This window comes from Caretta caretta, chromosome 1, assembly GCF_965140235.1.
Source record: "Caretta caretta isolate rCarCar2 chromosome 1, rCarCar1.hap1, whole genome shotgun sequence".
NCBI lineage: Eukaryota > Metazoa > Chordata > Testudines > Cheloniidae > Caretta > Caretta caretta.
The window spans coordinates 164789908-164809777 of record NC_134206.1 but is presented as its reverse complement, the minus strand read 5'-3'; the positions used below and the strand labels follow the sequence as shown (position 1 = coordinate 164809777).

The window sequence follows — 19870 nt, the reverse complement described above, 5'->3', positions numbered from 1 at the left end:
GCCCAACAAGAGAATGCAAATCTTCAGTGCAGCAATTCAATGCAGGGATTTTAGGACAGACTGTTCCCAATTGCTCCCACTCACAAAAGATGCAGCTATGTCTCTTCACTGACTTACCAAGCCCTGGTCTACACTAGGACTTTAGGTCGAATTTAGCAGCGTTAAATCGATTTAAACCTGCACCCGTCCACACAATGAAGCCCTTTATTTCGACTTAAAGGGCTCTTAAAATTGATTTCCTTACTCCACCCCTGACAAGTGGATTAGCGCTTAAATCGACGTTGCCGGCTCGAATTTGGGGTACTGTGGACACAATTCGATGGTATTGGCCTCCGGGAGCTATCCCAGAGTGCTCCATTCTGACCGCTCTGGACAGCACTCTCAACTCAGATGCACTGGCCAGGTAGACAGGAAAAGAACCGCGAACTTTTGAATCTCATTTCCTGTTTGGCCAGCGTGGCAAGCTGCAGGTGACCATGCAGAGCTCATCAGCACAGGTGACCATGATGGAGTCAAAGAGCTCCAGCATGGACCGAACGGGAGGTACGGGATCTGATCGCTGTTTGGGGAGAGGAATCCGTGCTATCAGAACTCCGTTCCAGTTTTCGAAATGCCAAAACCTTTGTCAAAATCTCCCAGGGCATGAAGAACAGAGGCCATAACAGGGACCCGAAGCAGTGCCGCGTGAAACTGAAGGAGCTGAGGCAAGCCTACCAGAAAACCAGAGAGGCGAACAGCCGCTCTGGGTCAGAGCCCCAAACATGCCGCTTCTATGATGAGCTGCATGCCATTTTAGGGGGTTCAGCCACCACTACCCCAGCCGTGTTGTTTGACTCCTTCAATGGAGATGGAGGCAATACGGAAGCAGGTTTTGGGGACGAAGAAGATGATGATGAGGAGGAGGCTGTAGATAGCTCACAGCAAGCAAGCGGAGAAACCGGTTTTCCCGACAGCCAGGAACTGTTTCTCACCCTAGACCTGGAGCCAGTACCCCCCGAACCCACCCAAGGCTGCCTCCTGGACCCAGCAGGTGGAGAAGGGACCTCTGGTGAGTGTACCTTTTAAAATACTATACATGGTTTAAAAGCAAGCATGTGAAAGGATTACTTTGCCCTGGCATTTGCGGTTCTCCTAGATGTAGTCCTAAAGCCTTTGCAAAAGGTTTCTGGGGAGGGCAGCCTTATTGCGTCCTTCATGGTAGGACACTTTACCACTCCAGGCCAGTAACACGTACTCGGGAATCATTGTAGAACAAAGCATTGCAGTGTATGTTTGCTGGCATTCAAACAACATCCGTTCTTTATCTCTCTGTGTTATCCTCAGGAGAGTGAGATATAATTCATGGTCACCTGGTTGAAATAGAGTGCTTTTCTTCAGGGGACACTCAGAGGAGCCCGTTCCTGCTGGGCTGTTTGCCTGTGGCTAAACAGAAATGTTCCCCGCTGTTAGCCACAGGGAGGGGGGAAGGTTGAGGGGGTAGTCACGCGGTGGGAGGAGGCAAAATGCGACCTTGTAACGAAAGCACATGTGCTATGTATGTAATGTTAACAGCAAGGTTTACCCTGAAAGAGTGTAGCCACTGTTTTATAAAATGTGTCTTTTTAAATACCGCTGTCCCTTTTTTTTTCTCCACCAGCTGCATGTGTTTCAATGATCACAGGATCTTCTCCTTCCCAGAGGCTAGTGAAGCTTAGAAAGAAAAAAAAAACGCACTCGCGATGAAATGTTCTCCGAGCTCATGCTGTCCTCCCACAGTGACAGAGCACAGACGAATGCGTGGAGGCAAATAATGTCAGAGTGCAGGAAAGCACAAAATGACCGGGAGGAGAGGTGGCGGGCTGAAGAGAGTAAGTGGTGGGCTGAAGACAGGGCTGAAGCTCAAAAGTGGCGGCAGCGTGATGAGAGGAGGCAGGATTCAATGCTGAGGCTGCTGCAGGACCAAACCAGTGTGCTCCAGTGTATGGTTGAGCTGCAGCAAAGGCAGCTGGAGCACAGACTGCCACTGCAGCCCCTCTGTAACCAACCGCCCTCCTCCCCAAGTTCCATAGCCTCCACACCCAGACGCCCAAGAACGCGGTGGGGGGGCCTCCGGCCAACCAGCCACTCCACCACAGAGGATTGCCCAAAAAAAAAAAGAAGGCTGTCATTCAATAAATTTTAAAGTTGTAAACTTTTAAAGTGCTGTGTTTAAAGTGCTGTGTGGCATTTTCCTTCCCTCCTCCACCACCCCTCCTGGGCTACCTTGGTAGTCATCCCCCTATTTGTGTGATGAATGAATAAAGAATGCATGAATGTGAAGCAACAATGACTTTATTGCCTCTGCAAGCGGTGATTGAAGGGAGGAGGGGCGGGTGGTTAGCTTACAGGGAAGTAGAGTGAACCAAGGGGCGGGGGGTTTCATCAAGGAGAAACAAACAGAACTTTCACACCGTAGCCTGGCCAGTCATGAAACTGGTTTTCAAAGCTTCTCTGATGTGTACCGCGCCCTCCTGTGCTCTTCTAACCGCCCTGGTGTCTGGCTGCGCATAACCAGCAGCCAGGCGATTTGCCTCAACCTCCCACCCCGCCATAAACGTCTCCCCCTTACTCTCACAGATATTGTGGAGCACACAGCAAGCAGTAATAACAGTGGGAATATTGGTTTCGCTGAGGTCTAAGCGAGTCAGTTAACTGCGCCAGCGCGCCTTTAAACGTCCAAATGCACATGCTACCACCATTCTGCACTTGCTCAGCCTGTAGTTGAACAGCCCCTGACTACTGTCCAGGCTGCCTGTGTACGGCTTCATGAGCCATGGCATTAAGGGGTAGGCTGGGTCCCCAAGGATACATATATGCATTTCAACATCCCCAACAGTTATTTTCTGGTCTGGGAATAAAGTCCCTTCCTGCAGCTTTTGAAACAGACCAGAGTTCCTGAAGATGCGAGCATCATGCACCTTTCCCGGCCATCCCACGTTGATGTTGGTGAAACGTCCCTTGTGATCCACCAGAGCTTGCAGCACTATCGAAAAGTATCCCTTGTGGTTTATGTACTCGGCGGCTTGGTGCTCCGGTGCCAAGATAGGGATATGGGTTCCGTCTATAGCCCCACCACAGTTAGGGAATCCCATTGCAGCAAAGCCATCCACTATGACCTGCACATTTCCCAGGGTCACTACCCTTGATATCAGCAGATCTTTGATTGCGTGGGCTACTTGCATCACAGCAGCCCCCACAGTAGATTTGCCCACTCCAAATTGATTCCCAACTGACCGGTAGCTGTCTGGAGTTGCAAGCTTCCACAGGGCTATCGCCACTCGCTTCTCAACTGTGAGGGCTGCTCTCATCTTGGTATTCATGCGCCTCAGGGCAAGGGAAAGAAAGTCACAAAGTTCCATGAAAGTGCCCTTACGCATGCGAAAGTTTCGCAGCCACTGGGAATCGTCCCAGACCTGCAACACTATGCGGTCCCACCAGTCTGTGCTTGTTTCCCGAGCCCAGAATCGGCGTTCCACAGCATGAACCTGCCCCATTAGCACCATGATGCATGCATTGGCAGGGCCCATACTTTCAGAGAAATCTGTGTCCATGTCCTGATCACTCACGTGACCGCTCTGACGTCGCCTCCTCGCCCGGTATCGCTTTGCCAGGTTCTGGTGCTGCATATACTGCTGGATAATGCGTGTGGTGTTTAATGTGCTCCTAATTGCCAAAGTGAGCTGAGCGGCCTCCATGCTTGCCTTGGTATGGCGTCCGCACAGAAAAAAGGCGCGGAACGATTGTCTGCCATTGCTCTGACGGAGGGAGGGGCGACTGACGACACGGCTTACAGGGTTGGCTTCAGGGAGCTAAAATCAACAAAGGGGGTGTCTTTACATCAAGGAGTATTTCAGGCAGGACTTCACGGAGGGTTCCAATAAGAAATGGTGCACCTAAGTTATCGTTCTTACTGGAACAAGGAGGTTAGCCTGGCTTCTGATTGATACATGGCTAAATTTACCTCGCTGCATCTTCTCTGTGAGTGACTGCAGTGTGACCTAGAGGAATGAGTCCCCTATACAGGGGAGGAGGCAAATGAGTACAAAACAAATCTGGTCTATTTCTTGTTTTGACCCACTCCATCTATCTTTTACATCTTTGGCTGGCAGCAGACGGTGCAGAAGGACTGCATGCCATCCACATCTCATGGCTGCTCGGCAGAAGATGGTACAGTACGACTGCTAGCCATCCTCATCTCTTGCCTGCCTGGCAGAAGATGGTACAGTACGACTGCTAGCAGTCCGTATCGCCTGCCCGCTCACCATAAGACGGTTCAATAGGACTGACTGCAGGACTAAAGAGAATGACCTGGTCAAGTCACTCCAAATTTAGTCCCTGCGCCCATGTCTGCCCAGGCGCTCCCAGCCGACGTGGCCAGGAGCACCTCGGACACGACGAGGACGACTACCAATAGTATTGCACCGTCTGCTGCCAGAAGGCAATGGGTTGCTGCTACTGTGCAGCAAAGCCGTACCGCGTCTGCCAGCACCCAGGAGACATAGGGTGACGGTTACCTGAGCGGGCTCCATGCTTGCCGTGGTATGGCGTCTGCACAGGTAACTCAGGAAAAAAGGCGCGAAACGATTGTCTGCCCTTGCTTTCACGGAGGGAGGGAGGGAACGGGGGGCCTGACGATATGTCCCCAGAACCACCCGCGACAATGTTTTAGCCCCATCAGGCATTGGGATCTCAACCCAGAATTCCAATGGGCAGCGGAGACTGCGGGAACTGTGGGATAGCTACCCACAGTGCAACGCTCCGGAAGTCGACTCTAGCCTCGGTACTGTGGAAGCGCTCCGCCGAGTTAATGCACTTAATGCACTTAGAGCATTTTCTGTGGGGACACACACACTCGAATATATAAAACCGATTTCTAAAAAACCGACTTCTATAAATTCGACCTTATTCCGTAGTGTAGACATACCCCAAGAGAGTAAAAATAGAAACTACTGATCTTATCAATATGATAATGCAATAGTAAAGTTTTGAAGCTCCACTGTAAAAGATTGCCAAAAAAAAAAGACAAGATTAAAAAGCAGCAAAAAGGTGGAGAGAATGAAATGAATATTCATCTCTGGTCTTACGTAATATTGACTAAAGCTTACGTTTAAAATTGAAAACTGTTGCCCTGCCAGTTGAACAAGCTATGATAGCGGAGGCATTATTTCCTATTCGCGATCACTTTTTCAACTTAAAGACCACCACTTTTCCCTATAAAACTATTAAGTGATTTTTTAAAAACATGTCCTAAAACTTAAATGCATACTTATTTAAATGCTACACTGTCACAAACAAAACCAAACAAACCTTTCCTGCTAGGACATAACACTGGAATTACTCTACACTGAGGCTTTTCTATTTAGATCATAGGGTCATATGACCCTGTCTCATTCTATTTTTAGATGCCCAAAAATGCCATCAAAAGTTAACCAAGTACCGTACTGTCAGATCATTGGTGAAACAGAAGGGTTAAGTAGTAATATTAGTGAGATAGAGATACAATGCGTCACAAGATACAATGTGAACAAGAGCTGCTTGCAATTAGAATTACAAAAAATCAAGACCACAGAATCTTAGTGTCCATTAAGAAATTTACCTTTTTGGGCGTCTGCCATCATTTGTGTTAAAAAAAATTTCTCAATATACAATAATTGCACCTGGAAAAATACAATTACTTCTTGAAATTAATGTTTTGTCTGTTTTGCTAACTATCCAAAAATGTTCCACTTCAAAATATATGTTTAAACCAACTCATTGTTCTTCCTCAACTGACTTCAGTGGAAAATTTCATTTGATGGAGGCTACAGAAATATAATCCTGCCATTTTTAACACTATTGTGGTTTTCTGAAGATTACTAGAGCAGACAGTAATTTTTTCCTTGACTATCCTTAATTACAGAGGATGCAGAGGAAGACTGGTCAACAGAAGATAGATATAAAAAAGTTAGTAACTTGTATTTAGCTGTGATCCCATGTCTATCTTTAATCATCCAGTCATACAAGCCAAGAAAGTACCTGCCTTTGTAACAAAAAATGAATCTGCAAGACATTTTAAATCAAACCTTAATCCAAGCAGTAGTCGGATTTAAAAACCAAAAGTCTTGTCTTTATGTAGTACAGAGAATCAGGCACCAATTATAGACTACTTTAGAATAAAATCAGTTAACTGCAGGAGTATGCTTTAGAAAGTTTGTTTAATCATACAGGTGACTTAGATAAGTCATACAGAAAATTAATTTCTTGGTGTGTTTTGGGGTGGTTATTGGATCTATGAAGATATGAGTTCCTGACAGTAGATAACACCTACCACAGAATATGCTCCAAGGAGAAAGTCCAGGATATACACCTTAACACACTCAAAACCGCCTTCACCAAACAAAGACAATCCTCCAGAAAAGTTAAGTCGCATCAAGGAATGGACCATCCAAATACCCCGAGAGAACCTGCTTCAATACAGAAAACATCGTCTGACCACCCACCTGTACTTGTCACCTACCACCCCACACTGGAACCTATATGGGTATCTCAAACAACTACAATCCATATTGGATGGGGACCCCATCATGAAAGAAATCTTTCCTGAACCCCCTCTTTTGGCCTTCAAACCTATATGGGTGAAACCAACCAACCACTACACTTGAATGAACTCACAGGAAAACTATAAAAGACAAAAATCCCATATCACCTGTGAGTGAATACTTTTCACAAAGTGATTGCTCTATAATCTGACCTCTCACCTCATCCTCAAAAGGAAACCTGCATAACACTTTCAAAAGACAAACCTGGGAGCTTAAATTCATAAAAATCATGGAATGAAGAGAGACATTAGATATCGTAAAAGCTGTTTTATCCAGCACTTCTCCAACCGGAAAGTTCCGTAAACCAGCATTTCTGATCTTCATTGAAATTCCGGTTTATAGTCTGATTGGCACGGGGCTGGCAGGGGGTTGGAGCATGGGATCTGTGAGGGAGTTTGGGTGCGGGAGGGGGCTCGGGGCAGTGGGCTGGAGCCAGTGAACATTCACCTCTGGCATCTCCTCACAAGCGGTGACCTGTCCTGGCTGCTCCTAGGCAGAGGCATGGCAGGTGACTCCGCTCACTGCCCCCGCCCCGAGTGCTAGCTCTGCAGCTCCCATTGCCTGGGAACTGTGACCAATGGGAGCTGTGAAGGCTGCACGCAGGACAGGTCGCCACTTGCGGGGGAGCTGCCCAAGGTGAGCATCCCCCAGATCCAGCACCCCCTCCCATGCCCCAACTGCTGCCCTGAGACCCCTCCCGCACCCAAACTCCCTCCCTCCTGGTTAACTGGCATTTTTCATTTACCGGAACCCCTCATTCCCCGAACATGCCAGATAAAACAGCTTTTACTGTATATGGCTTATTAAAACAATCTATAACCCATTAGCAACCCCCTAGTTGCCTTCCCCCTCCTTCTTTCATGCCCCTCTCCCCCATGACTGGAGGGCTGTTAATGGGCCACTTCACCATGAATGGTCCCCTGAAATGAGCTAACTACTTATGCTAAACAATCTATTCTACCTTGTATTTAGCTGTGACACACTGAGTACATTTCCCAGACCTTAGGAAGAGCTTCGTATAAGCTCTAAAGTTTGACCATGTCTACACTACAGACCTTACAGAAGCACAGCTGTACCACTGCAGCTGCACCACTCTAAGGTCTCCTGTGTAGCCGCTCTATGCCGGCAGGAGAGAGCTCTCCCACTGGCATAATTAAACTATCTCCAATGAGTGGCGATAGCTATGTTGGCAGGAGTGCTATCTCCTGTCTCACTCCAGAGTTTTTTTGTTCTCAAAGCAACTAACATTTATAGAAAATTACTACAAAAAAAAAAGTAGAGAAACAGTAATTTTGTTACAAGAGGAAATATGAGCTATTTTGCTTCCCATGCAGCAACGTCTTCCATCAATACATCTAATAATAAATAGCAATGCTACAGGCATTTAATATAATTATATAGCCATCTTCACAGGTGGGGAAAATATACTGATTGACGTCAGAAAAAGCTATAATGAGACCTTCAAGAGGTGGCCCAAAAGGAAACTGAAGTGATATAGTTATGATTTGATATTCAACTTATATCTACTTAGCAAGAAGTATTTAAAATTGGTTTTCAAAATAGTTAAAAATACCTGTCATTATTTCACTAGTCCCATATCTGTGAACTATGCTCATCCCTCCCTTTCAATGGGAGCTACCACGATGCTAATATTGTGGTTTGGACTTTCTACTAAAAGAAAATTAAGACATAGGAAATCATCATTATAGGTGGAAAACCATAGAATCTTAGAAATGTAGGGCTGGGGACCAGAAGTCATCCAGTCCATCTGCCAGCTGAAGCAGGATCAAGTATGCCTATGCCATCCCTGACAGGTATTTGTCTAATCAGTTTTAAAAAGCCTCCAAAGAGATATTCTACAACCTCATTAGGTAAACCTCCTCATAAAGTTTTTCCTAATCTCTAACCTAAATCTCTCTTGCTGCAAACCAACCTAATTAATTATTGTCCTACGCCCAGTGGTCATGGAGAACAACTGATCGCTGTCCTTGCATTCAAATCTATTTTAAGGCATGTTTGTTTGTTCTTTTTAAAACACACAATTTTATTTTATTATAAAGATATGCTTTCAAAGAGCTGCCACAAGCTAATCTTTAGTTAGCTTTTATCTATTGCAAGTTTTTTTAATAGTGCAACGCTACTTGGAAAGATGCATACACCCAGTACTGTATTTCACAGCTCTTTTTAGGAGCATTTGTAACAACGTATCGGTAATGCATTGTCACTTAGGAAAAGAATTGTTAATTTGAATATTAATATAATCAAGATTTATTTACTTTTTTAGAAAAAGGCATGTTTGATTTTGACTGATTTTCCACTTCAAACAGTAGTTTCTACGGTTGCAAAATTTCTGGATAAGATACATCTCATACAGAAAAGGGACTTAACGGAACTTTCTATACTTTAGAGAAAAAAGTTATATTTAATAGTAATAGTATGCAAGTTAAGTCAGCAATGGTCAACATAAGTAAACTGTTCTGTTTTCACATTCAGGTTAGTCTCCCCAAATTACCTACTTCAAAATTATTATTAATCCAATCAAAACACTAGAGTCTAGTCCAGTCTACTACTAATTGTGAATACTGAAAGACTAAATTAAAAGAAGAAAAAAAAACCTCCTCCTAGCCATAAAGGGAAACAAAGCAAAAACAAAAGCACAACATTCCTTCTTTGCGAATGGGGGGGGAGGTAAATTCCCCCCCCCCCCCCCAAGATCTACCCAAGTCTTCATATATAAGGCCTTGTCTACACTACAGAGTTTTGTCAACAAAAAGGGAGCTTTTGTCAACAAAACAGTGAATACTGCAATGTGACTTTTGGCAGCAAAAATGCCGTTTTTGTGACAAAATAAAACCACTCTGACTAAAAACGTAAGGCTTTTTGCGCAAAGTTTTCTGTCGACAAAAGGCCAGTGTAGACAGCATGCTTGATTTGAATTGCTTTAATTAGCCTCCAGGAGGTGTCACACAATGCTCATCCTGACCGCTTTGGTCAGCACTTTGAACTCCACTGCCCTGCAGCCAGATAAACTAACATCCGCCCCTCCCACTTAGAAGCCCCGGGAATTTTTGAAATTCCATTTCCTGTTGGCTCAGCATGGAGAAGTCTCATTGCATCTTCCCAGGTGACCATGGTGGCTTACTGCAGCAAATGCTCTCCTACTTGGATCACTGTGGAGCTGCTCGATCTGCTCACTATGTGGGGAGAAGAGGCTGCGCAGTCCCGGCTGCACTTAAGCTGTAGGAATTTTGATACATGCGGGCAGATTTCTTGAGGCTTGTGCAAAAAGGGCTATGACCAGGACACGCTGCAGTGCAGAGCAAAAAAAAGGAGCTGAGGCAGGCGTACCATAAGGTGAGGGAGGCAAACGGTCGCTCCGGTGCTGCACCTAAGACCTGCCAGTTCTATAAGGAGCTGGACGCTATCCTTGGTGGCAACTCCACCTCCACCACCAAGAGCCCCATGGATACCTTGGCAGGCCTGAAGGCGGTGGAGAAAGGACCTAACCCAGAGGATGAAGTCGTTGATGAAGAGGAAGTTAGACAATGATGTGGAGCTCCCGGTGGGGCAGGCAGCCAGGAACTGTTCACTACTCCAGAGGTGTCTAGCTAGTCTCAGCAGTTACTCTCCAGTGAGCAAGAAGCAGGAGGCCATGCACATCCGGCAGTATGTGTTCAGGTGCCCCTCCCCCTGCTGTTTTACAGCCACATTGCTCCTGCAGCTGCTCCCAGGACCCTCCTACTGGCTGTGCAGAGCGGGAGGGGAGGAGAGGGGGCTAATGTCAGGGTGTCCCCCACCCCTGTACCCCTTCTCCACAAAGCAGGGAGAGCTGCTGTGGTCTGAATCAGCCTTCCGGATGAGTGAGTGCCATATATATCACACACACAGACTCTCCCTCCCCGCTGCCCATGTACCCCATCTCCACAGAGCAAGAGAGGGGAGACAGGGCTCAGAAGCAGGAGAGGTTTCAGTAAGTGCCTTAAAAAGTCAGTGCACAGCACCTCTCAGAAACTTCCCCAGGAGCCAGCACGTGCACATACAGTCTTTCACACTCACCTCCCAACACATACTTGTGTGGTGGTTGTTGTTACTTCTTGGTACTTCCTGCAATGGACATATATTCCCTGTAATTGTATTCTTTCAAAGAGTGTTATTTTAGTTTTTTGACTAGTCTATGCATTTCATAATTTTTATTTCTCTTACACTTACATTTAATTCTTTGAGTAGTGAGTTCTAAAATGCCTACACTGTCCTGGCTGGCGCTCCACCTACTCAGTCAACGCTCACCATGCTTTGGGCGTTCGCCGAGATGTGTGCTTGTCAAAGATAAGTGAGAAAGTGATTGTTACCTAACCAGAGGTGTAATTTTACTGAAATGTTTAAATGCTGTTCATGAACTTATGCTTCTGTGCCTTGTTCCTTGTGCTTTGGCAGATGTGGCCTTGAGGAACACCCCACACACTCTGGCTGAGCATCTCTGCCAGATAAGAAAGTGCCCAAGACGGAGCAAAGACTACATGTTCCACGAGGTGCTGCATTTCTCCAAAGTAGAAAAAAGGGAGCGCAAGGAGAGGAGGGAAGCCAAAAGACAGGACAAAAGAAAAATCAGGAGTTTGTGAAGGATGCTACTGAGCAGATGATTAAAGTCATGGAGACGCAAACACAGATGCTGCAGACTGAACAGATGTATGCCCACCCTCCCCTGCAGCACATTCAGAACTCTTTTCTGCGTCCCTCCCAAACTCCATCCCCACAATCCTTTCCACTTGCCAGGACTGCTCGGTTTCCCCTTCACTTCACTCCCCCGGAGAACTTTCAAAAGGATAGCTGGACCGACACACGACTCTGAAAGTCTGCCCTTCCCTGGTACCTCCTTTCCCACCAAGCATCTTTGTATGGGTGTTTCTTGTGCAATAAAAGCAAAGTTTTTGAACAGTAACATCTTTATTTGTTTGCTACAAATTGAGGAAGCAGGCACTACCAATACACATACAGGCAGTTTAATCATTTGATTACTGGAATGTAAGGCTCCAAATTTTACCATTGCTTCCTAGGAAAAACTACATATAATGTAACAATGCAGCACCAATCACAGAGATATACATTACTGGTTCTCATTTTCAGAGTGTTGCCTCAAAGCCTCTCTGATTCAAATTGCCCCTGCTCTAGGCCCCTCTGATAGCCTGGTATCGGGCTGCTCAAAATCAGCAGCCAAGCAGTCTGGCTCAACACTCCACCCTTGAGCAAATCTTTCACCCTTAGCTTCACAGAGATTACGCAACTTACAACACATGGCTATGACCAATTATCCTCACTGAGGTCTAACCTGCCATAAAGGCACTGCTAGTGCACCTTTAATCTGCCAAAGGCACATTCCATTGTCATCCGGCACCTACTCAGCCTGTTGAGCCATTCCTCACTGCTGTCCAGGTTTCCTGTGTAAGGTTTCATGAGCCACACTGTAAGGGGTACACCGGGTCTCCCAGGATCATTATGGGCATTTCAACATCCCCCAATGTAATCTTCAGGTCTGGAAAGAAAGTCCCCGCTTGTAGCTTTCTCTACAGGCCGGTGTTCCTGAAAACATGTACGTCATGCACCTTCTCGGACCACCCTGCGTTGATATCAGTGAAACGCCCACGGTGAGCCACAAGTACCCTTTCAGCTTCCCTCCACTCCTTGCACTCCCTTTTCTCTGCATTGGAGAAGTGCAGTATCTCCAGAAGTACTCCTATTGATGTGCTGAACTTGTATTTGTCTGTCTGTTTGAAGGACAGTGGGCTGTGGCTGGCAGTTGGAAGCTGTGAGCTTCTAAACCAGGTTTGAAATCTAGAACCTTTGTTCATTGGCTGAGCCTTAGTCAGGGGGCGGGGCGATCAAGAAGGACAGGGCTTTATAAAGCAGTGAGCAAGCGACCAGGGAGCTTTGCGAACAGGGGCCGCTAACAAAGATTTTCAAGAGGGAGTTTGGAAGGGGAGTGGAAAGGGGGTGAGGGACACTTGTCAGTCTTTAAAACCTTTAAACTAAACTATAATCAAAACTTCTTGATTTAAACCAAAACCCTATCATTAACCTAGGTAGCTGAAGGAGAGAATGCAGGCAGAAGCCCAGCAGAGTGGGGCTATCCTGTTTATTGCACTCAGTGTAGCATGTATGATTACCTGCCCTGTGTGCGGGTGGCGTATGTGTGCATTTGGTGCAAGGAGCTCCTGGTCCTCAGAGACTGCGTATGGGCTTTGGAGGCCAGGGTGGTGGAACTGGAGGAGCTAAGGGAGACAGAGAGGAATGTTGATGAGGCTTTCTGGGACACTGTAGATTTGTCCCATCTCTGGTCAGACAGCCCCTATGCTGTTAAGGAGGATGAAAGGCCCAGGGAAGGAGAGCAGTCAACGGGAGCAGAGGGAAACCTTCCCATAGTTGGGACCCTCCTTCCAGATGATGTTGGGGTATTCTCTCACACCGAGGTTACCTCTCCAGGGGAGGGAACTCCAGTCATTAGGAAAAGGCAGGTGTTAGTAATGGGAGATATGATCATTAGAAACATAGATACCTGGGTTTGTGATGACCAGGAGAACCGTATGGTGACTTGCCTGCCTGGTGCAAAGGTTGCAGATCTCTCGAGGCATCTAGATTTATGTGTAGTGCTGGGGAAGAGCCGGTGGTTGTGGTACATGTAGGTACCAATGACATAGGGAAGGGTAGGAGTGATGTCCTGGAGGCCAAATTTAGGCTGCTAGGAAAGAGACTGAAATCCAGGACCTCTATGGTGGCATTCTCAGAAATGCTTCCAGTTCCACGCACAGGGCCAGGTAGGCAGGCAGAGCTTCAGAGTCTCAATGGAGTGGATGAGACGATGGTGTAGAGAGGAGGGGTTTAGATTTATTAGGAACTGGGGAAACTTTTGGGATGGAGGAGCCTATACAGAAAGGATGGGTTCCACCTAAACCGAAGTGGATCCAGACTGCTAGCACTTAACATTAAAAAGGTTGCAGTTTTTAAACTAAGATGTTGGAAAGCCGATTGCTGCAGAGGCGCACGTGGATCGGACAGAGACTTCTCTTAGAGGAGAATCTATTGATAGAGATTCTCTAGGTTTTAGTCAGGAGGAGCGGATGGAAGAGGATAAAGTATGGGCCAGATCAGAAGAGAAACATTCACATAAAAAAGAATCTGACACATCAGAAAAGGGCAGACAAATAAACAGTGACAAGTTTTTTAAAGTGCTTGTACACAAATGCTAGAAGTCTAAATAATAAGACGGGTGAACTGAAGTGCCTTGTGTTAAAGGAGGATATTGATATAATAGGCATCACAGAAACCTGGTGGAGTGAGGACAATCAATGGGACACAATCATTCCGGGGTACAAAATATATCGGAAGGACAGAACAGATCGTGTGGGGGTGGGGAGGGGGAGTGGCACTACATGTGAAAGAAAATGTAGAATCAAATGAAATAAAAATCTTAAATGAATCCACATGTTCCACAGAATCTCTATGGATAGTAATTCCTTGCTCTAATAAGAGCATAACAGTAGGGATCTATTATCGACCACCTGACCAGGACAGTAATAGTGACGATGAAATGCTAAGGGAGATTAGAGAGGCTATCAAAATAAAGAACTCAATAATAGTGGGGGATTTCAATTATCCCCATACTGACTGGGTACATGTCACCTCAGGACGAAATGTAGAGACAAAATTTCTTGATACTTTAAATGACTGCTTCTTGGAGCAGCTGGCACAGGAACCCACAAAGGGAGAGGCAACTCTCTATTTAGTCCTGAGTGGAGAGCAGGATCTGGTCCAAGAGGTAACTATAACAGGACCGCTTGGAAATAGAGACCATAATATAACAACATTTAACATTCCTGTGGTGGGAACACAACCTCAACAGGCCAATATTGTGGCATTTAATTTCAGAAAGGGGAACTGTGCAAAAATGAGAAGGTTAGTTAAACAGAAATTAAAAAGGTACAATGACTAGAGTGAAATCCCTGCAAGCTACATGGACACTTTTCAAAGTCAACATAATAGAGGCTCAACTTAAATGTATACCCCAAATTGCCTACTAAACAACCAGTGGGGCCCCTGGGTGATCGAGATAGAAAAGGAACACCTAAAGACGATGAAATCATTGCAGAGAAACTAAATGAATTCTTTGCTTCAGTCTTCATGGCTGAGGATGTTAGGGAGATTCCCAAACCTGAGCAGTCTTTGGTAAGTGACAAATCTGAGGAATTGTCACAGATTGAAGGGTCACCGGAGGAGGTTTTGGAATTAATTGAGAAACTTAACAGTAACAAGTCACTGGGACTAGATGGCATTCACCCAAGAGTTCTGAAAGACCTCAACTGTGAAATTGTGGAACTATTAACTATGGTTTGTAACCTGTCCTTTAAATCAGCTTCTGTACCCAATGACTGGAAGATAGCTAATGTAATGCCAATATTTAAAAAGGGCTTTAGAGGTGATCCTGGCAATTACAGGCCAGTAAGTCTAACATCAGTACCGGCAAATTAGTTGAAACAATAGTAAAGAATAAAACTGTCAGACACATAGAAGAACATAAATTGTTGCGCAAAAGTCAACATGGTTTCTATAAAGGGAGATCATGTCTCACTAATCTATTAGAGTTCTTTGAAGGGGTCAAACAAACATGTGGACAAGGGGGATCCAGTGGATATAGTGTGCTTAGATTTCCAGAAAGCCTTTGACAAGGTCCCTCACCAAAGGCTCTTATGTAAATTAAGTTGTCATGGGATAAGAGGGAAGATCCTTTCATGGATTGAGAACTGGTTAAAAGACAGGGAACAAAGGTTAGAAATAAATGGCAAATTTTCAGAATGGAGAGGGGTAACTAGTGGTGTTCCAAGGGTCAGTCCTAGGACCAATCCTATTCAACTTATTCATGAACGATCTGGAGAAAGGGGTAAACAGTGAGGTGGCAAAGTTTGTAGACGATACTAAACTGCTCAAGATAGTTAAGACCAAAGCAGACTGTAAACAACTTCAAAAAGATCTCACAAAACTAAGTGATTGGTCAACAAAATGGCAATGAAATTTAATGTGGATAAATGTAAAGTGATGCTCATTGGAAAAAATAACCCCAACTATATATACACACACACAATATGATGGGGGCTAATTTAGCTACAACTAATCAGGAGAAAGATATTGGAGCCATCGTGGATAGTTCTCTGAAAACATCCACGCAGTGTGCAGCAGCAGTCAAAAAAGCAAATGGGATGTCAGGAATCATCAAAAAAAGGGATAGAGAATAAGATGAAGAATATCTTACTGCCCTTATATAAATCCATGGTACGCCCACATCTTGAATGCTGTGTACAGATGTGGTCCCCTGATCTCTAAAAAGGTATACTGGCATTAGAAAAGGTTAAGAAAAGGGTAACTAAAATGATTAGGGGTTTGGAACAGGTCCCATATGAGGAGAGATTAAAGAGGCTAGGACTTTTCAGCTTGGAAAAGAGGAGACTAAGGGGGGATATGCTAGAGGTATATAAAATCTTGAGTGGCGTGGAGAAAGTGAAAAAGGAAAAGTTATTTACTTGTTCCCATAATGTAAGAACAAGGGGCCACCAAATGAAATTAATGGACAGCAGGTTTAAAACAAATAAAAGGAAGTTCTTCACACAGTGCGCGCACTGTAAACCGGTGGAACTCCTTGCCTGAGGAGGTTGTGAAGGCTAGGACTATAACAGGGTTTAAAAGAGAACTGGATAATTTCATGGAGGTTAAGTCCATTAATGGCTATTAGCCAGGATGGGTAAGGAATGGTGTCCCTAGCCTCTGTTTGTCAGAGGGTGGAGATGGATGGCAGGAGAGAGATCACTTTATCATTACCTGTTAGGTTCACTCCCTCTGGGGCACCTGGCATTGGCCACTGTCTGTAGACAGGATACTGGGCTGGATGGACCTTTGGTCTGACCCTGTATGGCTATTCTTATGTACTCCATCACAAGGTGGTCTGGTGCCAAAATTGGAATGTGGGCACCATCTATTGCCCCTCCACAGTTAGGAAAACCCATTTCTGCAAAGCCCCATCTGCTATTTCATGGACATTTCCCAGTCATGGTCCTTTGTAGCAGGACGCGATTAATTGCCCTGCACACTTGCATTAACACAGCCCCAACAGTCAACTTATCGACTCCAAATTGATTTGCAACTGACCGGTAGCAGTCTGGAGTTGCCAGCTTCCACTCAGCTATTGCCACACACTTCTCTACCGACAAGACAGCTCTCATTCTGGTCTGGTGGCCTTGCGCCGCAGTACTGGGGCAAGCTCTGCACACAGTTCCAGGAAGATGGCTTTCTGCATCCGAAACTTCTGCAGCCACTGATAGTCATCCCAGACCTGCATGACGATATGATCCCACCATTCAGTGCTTGTTTCCTGAGCCAAAAAGCGACAGTCCACCATCTGCAGCTGCTCCGTGAATGCCAAAAGCAATCTAAAGTTGCTCCTATCTATATCACACAGCATGTCAGGCAACTGGCAGTCTTCTTCAGTTCGGAACTTTGTGATCAACTGCACTGCAATCTGCGATGTCTTAATGACAGTTATCGGAGCACAGGAGAGCAGTGCAGGATCCATCCCTTCTCACAGAGATGCTGGGGTGCACCCCAAACAAGGGCCGTTGAAAAATGCCATGAAAGAAAGCTGGAAGCCCATGGCATGCTGGGACACAAAACAATGCATCATGGGACATTGAGCTCGGTCCCAAGATGTGAGAAGGCGGAGCGGATCACAGAGCAAGACCTAGCGGCAGCAGGTGTTGAGCTGGACTGTGGAATAGGTACCCACAGGGCACTGCTCATATTGTCAATGAGAGTACACCAACTGTGGATGTGCTCTGACGACAGAGGGAGCGAGTGTGAACATGCAATACTGATTTTTATTATAGCACTTCGAGTGTCAACAACTTTTGTCTACACTACAGAGTTTTGTTGACAAGACCTAAGGCTATCTCTACATTACCATTTGTGTCGGTACTACTGAGGTCACTCAGTGGTGTGAAAAAGCCACCTCCCTAAGCGACATAAGTTACACAGACCCAATCACTGGTGTGGACAGTGCTATATCGGTGGAAGAAGCTCTCCTGCCAACATAGCTACCGCAGCTCACGGGGGCTGGAGTAATTAAGCCGACAGGAGAGCTTTCTCCCATTGGCTTAAAGCAGCTACATTAGAGAGCTTACAGAGGCAGAGCTGAACCACTGTAAGCTCATTAGTGTAGCTATAGCCTAAAAGTCACTGTTTTGTCTTTTGAGAACTTCCCACATTCTAGTACACACATCACTTGTGTATCATTTCAGAAAAACAACAGATTCATTTAACAAAACCATACAGACACCCTTTTCAATACTGTAGTTTCTAAAGGGAAAACTACAGAAATTGCAAAGCGGGATACAATACACAGCATAAAGGTCATTCAAAGGTGACAGCTGTATTAGCTTTTCTGTGTTCCTGCACAGCACAGCTAAAACCGAAACCTTCTAATGAAATCTAAATGTTAATTTAGCATACAGCATAGGATCTGGATCAGAAAGTAAATATTCCCATGTAGGATCAGAACCTCGCCCGGTGTAAGTCAGCACAACTCCTTTAACATCAGTGCTGTAATACTAGCTGATGATCTGGCCCTCCCGGGTGTGATCACATTTTTCCATAAATATTAACAGGGAAAATAGTATTGAGTTAACAGATTATATATAGCTACAAAATGTGATACCTGTGTAAATTCTTTCCTCCTTATTAGATGCATATATATGCATATTCTTCTAGAATTACCACATTATATGCAAGAAGAGGGACAGGATGCATGCAATGAAAGCAGCAAACTTAAGTATTAATAAACTTAATAAACTAATTCACTGATCCCAGTCTATGGGCTGGACAATGTGGGTGCATATGCATGTGTACATAGGTTATTTTTCAACATTTCTCATTCCACACACTTAGATTACAATTATTCCAATGCTGAATCTTTCAGATCATCATCCATTTGAACAAAATTATTGTTGAAAATTCTAAATATTCAAAAGCGAGGGGTACTTAAGACTCCTCTCTACTTCTTCCTCACAAGAGCCCAATTCCCTCTTCAACATAACGTATTAACAAAATTATGCATTTTTTCCCTATGGCTATGAACTCCAAAAATGTTTTTCCATCCTTGATAGTTGCCTGCCCATTAAAATGCCAGTAGCTTTAATAAGTTTATGTATAACAGACTACTTTTATTAAAGTAATTCTTTTTCCCATTGCCCCTACTTTTAAGGCCCTTTTAGTAAATGCCTTTTTAAAGAAATGTACCCACTATTTATTTTATACAGTACATTATATTCACATATCAAAGCTATTTGGCCAAGACATTAAATAAAGGTATTTTCTGTTTATCTTTCTGGACTGTCTAGGTAAAGAGGATCATTTGAGCATTTCTGAAATGAGTAAGTAAGAGCCCTAGGATTTTGAACAGTGCCAGAAATCATTTGCCAGACATAGACTAAAAATGGAAGTGGAATCCTCTATCTATCATGAGACGTTCAAGGGCTTAGCTATAAAACTAACACGGATGCTGAAAAGCATGTCCTCTCAAAACAGATTCTTTCCAATCTTTAAAGCTCCAAGAGTAAGGTATTCATGATGCCCTGGTCAAACACTTTTAAGTTATACAATCTATTTAAACCCTTCTATTCCAGACTTCTTTTACTAGGAAGGTAAGCGATGTCCAGAAAAAAAAAAAAGGCTATTAAGAGTAACTGGGAAGCCTCTCCTGAATTGGGGAGCCAGAAAAAGACACATGAACGAAAGCATTTAAAATGTGAATATTCCCATATTTTAGGGACACCAACCCCGATAAACAGAGACCCCCATAATCTAACACAATAGTTAGGTATTGGGGGGTCTCTCTATTTAAAAATTTAAATTAAGGGGGGAAATAGCATTTTTAAACACCTAATTCGATTTCCTGACTGAGATTGTCAGAGAAACTCCTTTGCACCCTATGAGGGAGAAACAGCAGAGCAGTGACCCCTGAACAAATTCTGTATACACACACATATACATAGAATGAGGATCTTGTGTTCAAGATGCCTAAAAAACTAAGATTTTCAGTACTTCATCTTTCTTTTACTGCTTAAAATTTTCAGCAAGTATATATGCACAGTATAGAGGGGATTTATACTGCATTAGGCTCATAATTCACATGGTTCTGTATTATGAATTTTATTAGAATTATGAATTATAGAAAAACATTA

At 44.6% G+C, this 19870-nt stretch overlaps 1 protein-coding gene and 1 long non-coding RNA gene across 2 annotated transcripts in view; one reads left to right on the top strand and one right to left on the bottom strand.

Moving 5' to 3' along the window:
* The window catches only part of RCAN1 (regulator of calcineurin 1), a 76688-nt gene that overhangs the window by 44407 nt on the left and 12411 nt on the right, over positions 1–19870 (bottom strand). The gene's annotated exons all lie outside the window — the stretch shown is intronic.
* Positions 886–2178, top strand: LOC125644081 (uncharacterized). The gene is made up of 2 exons (XR_012666421.1): positions 886–1048; positions 1637–2178. It is a non-coding gene; the product is annotated as an uncharacterized LOC125644081 (long non-coding RNA).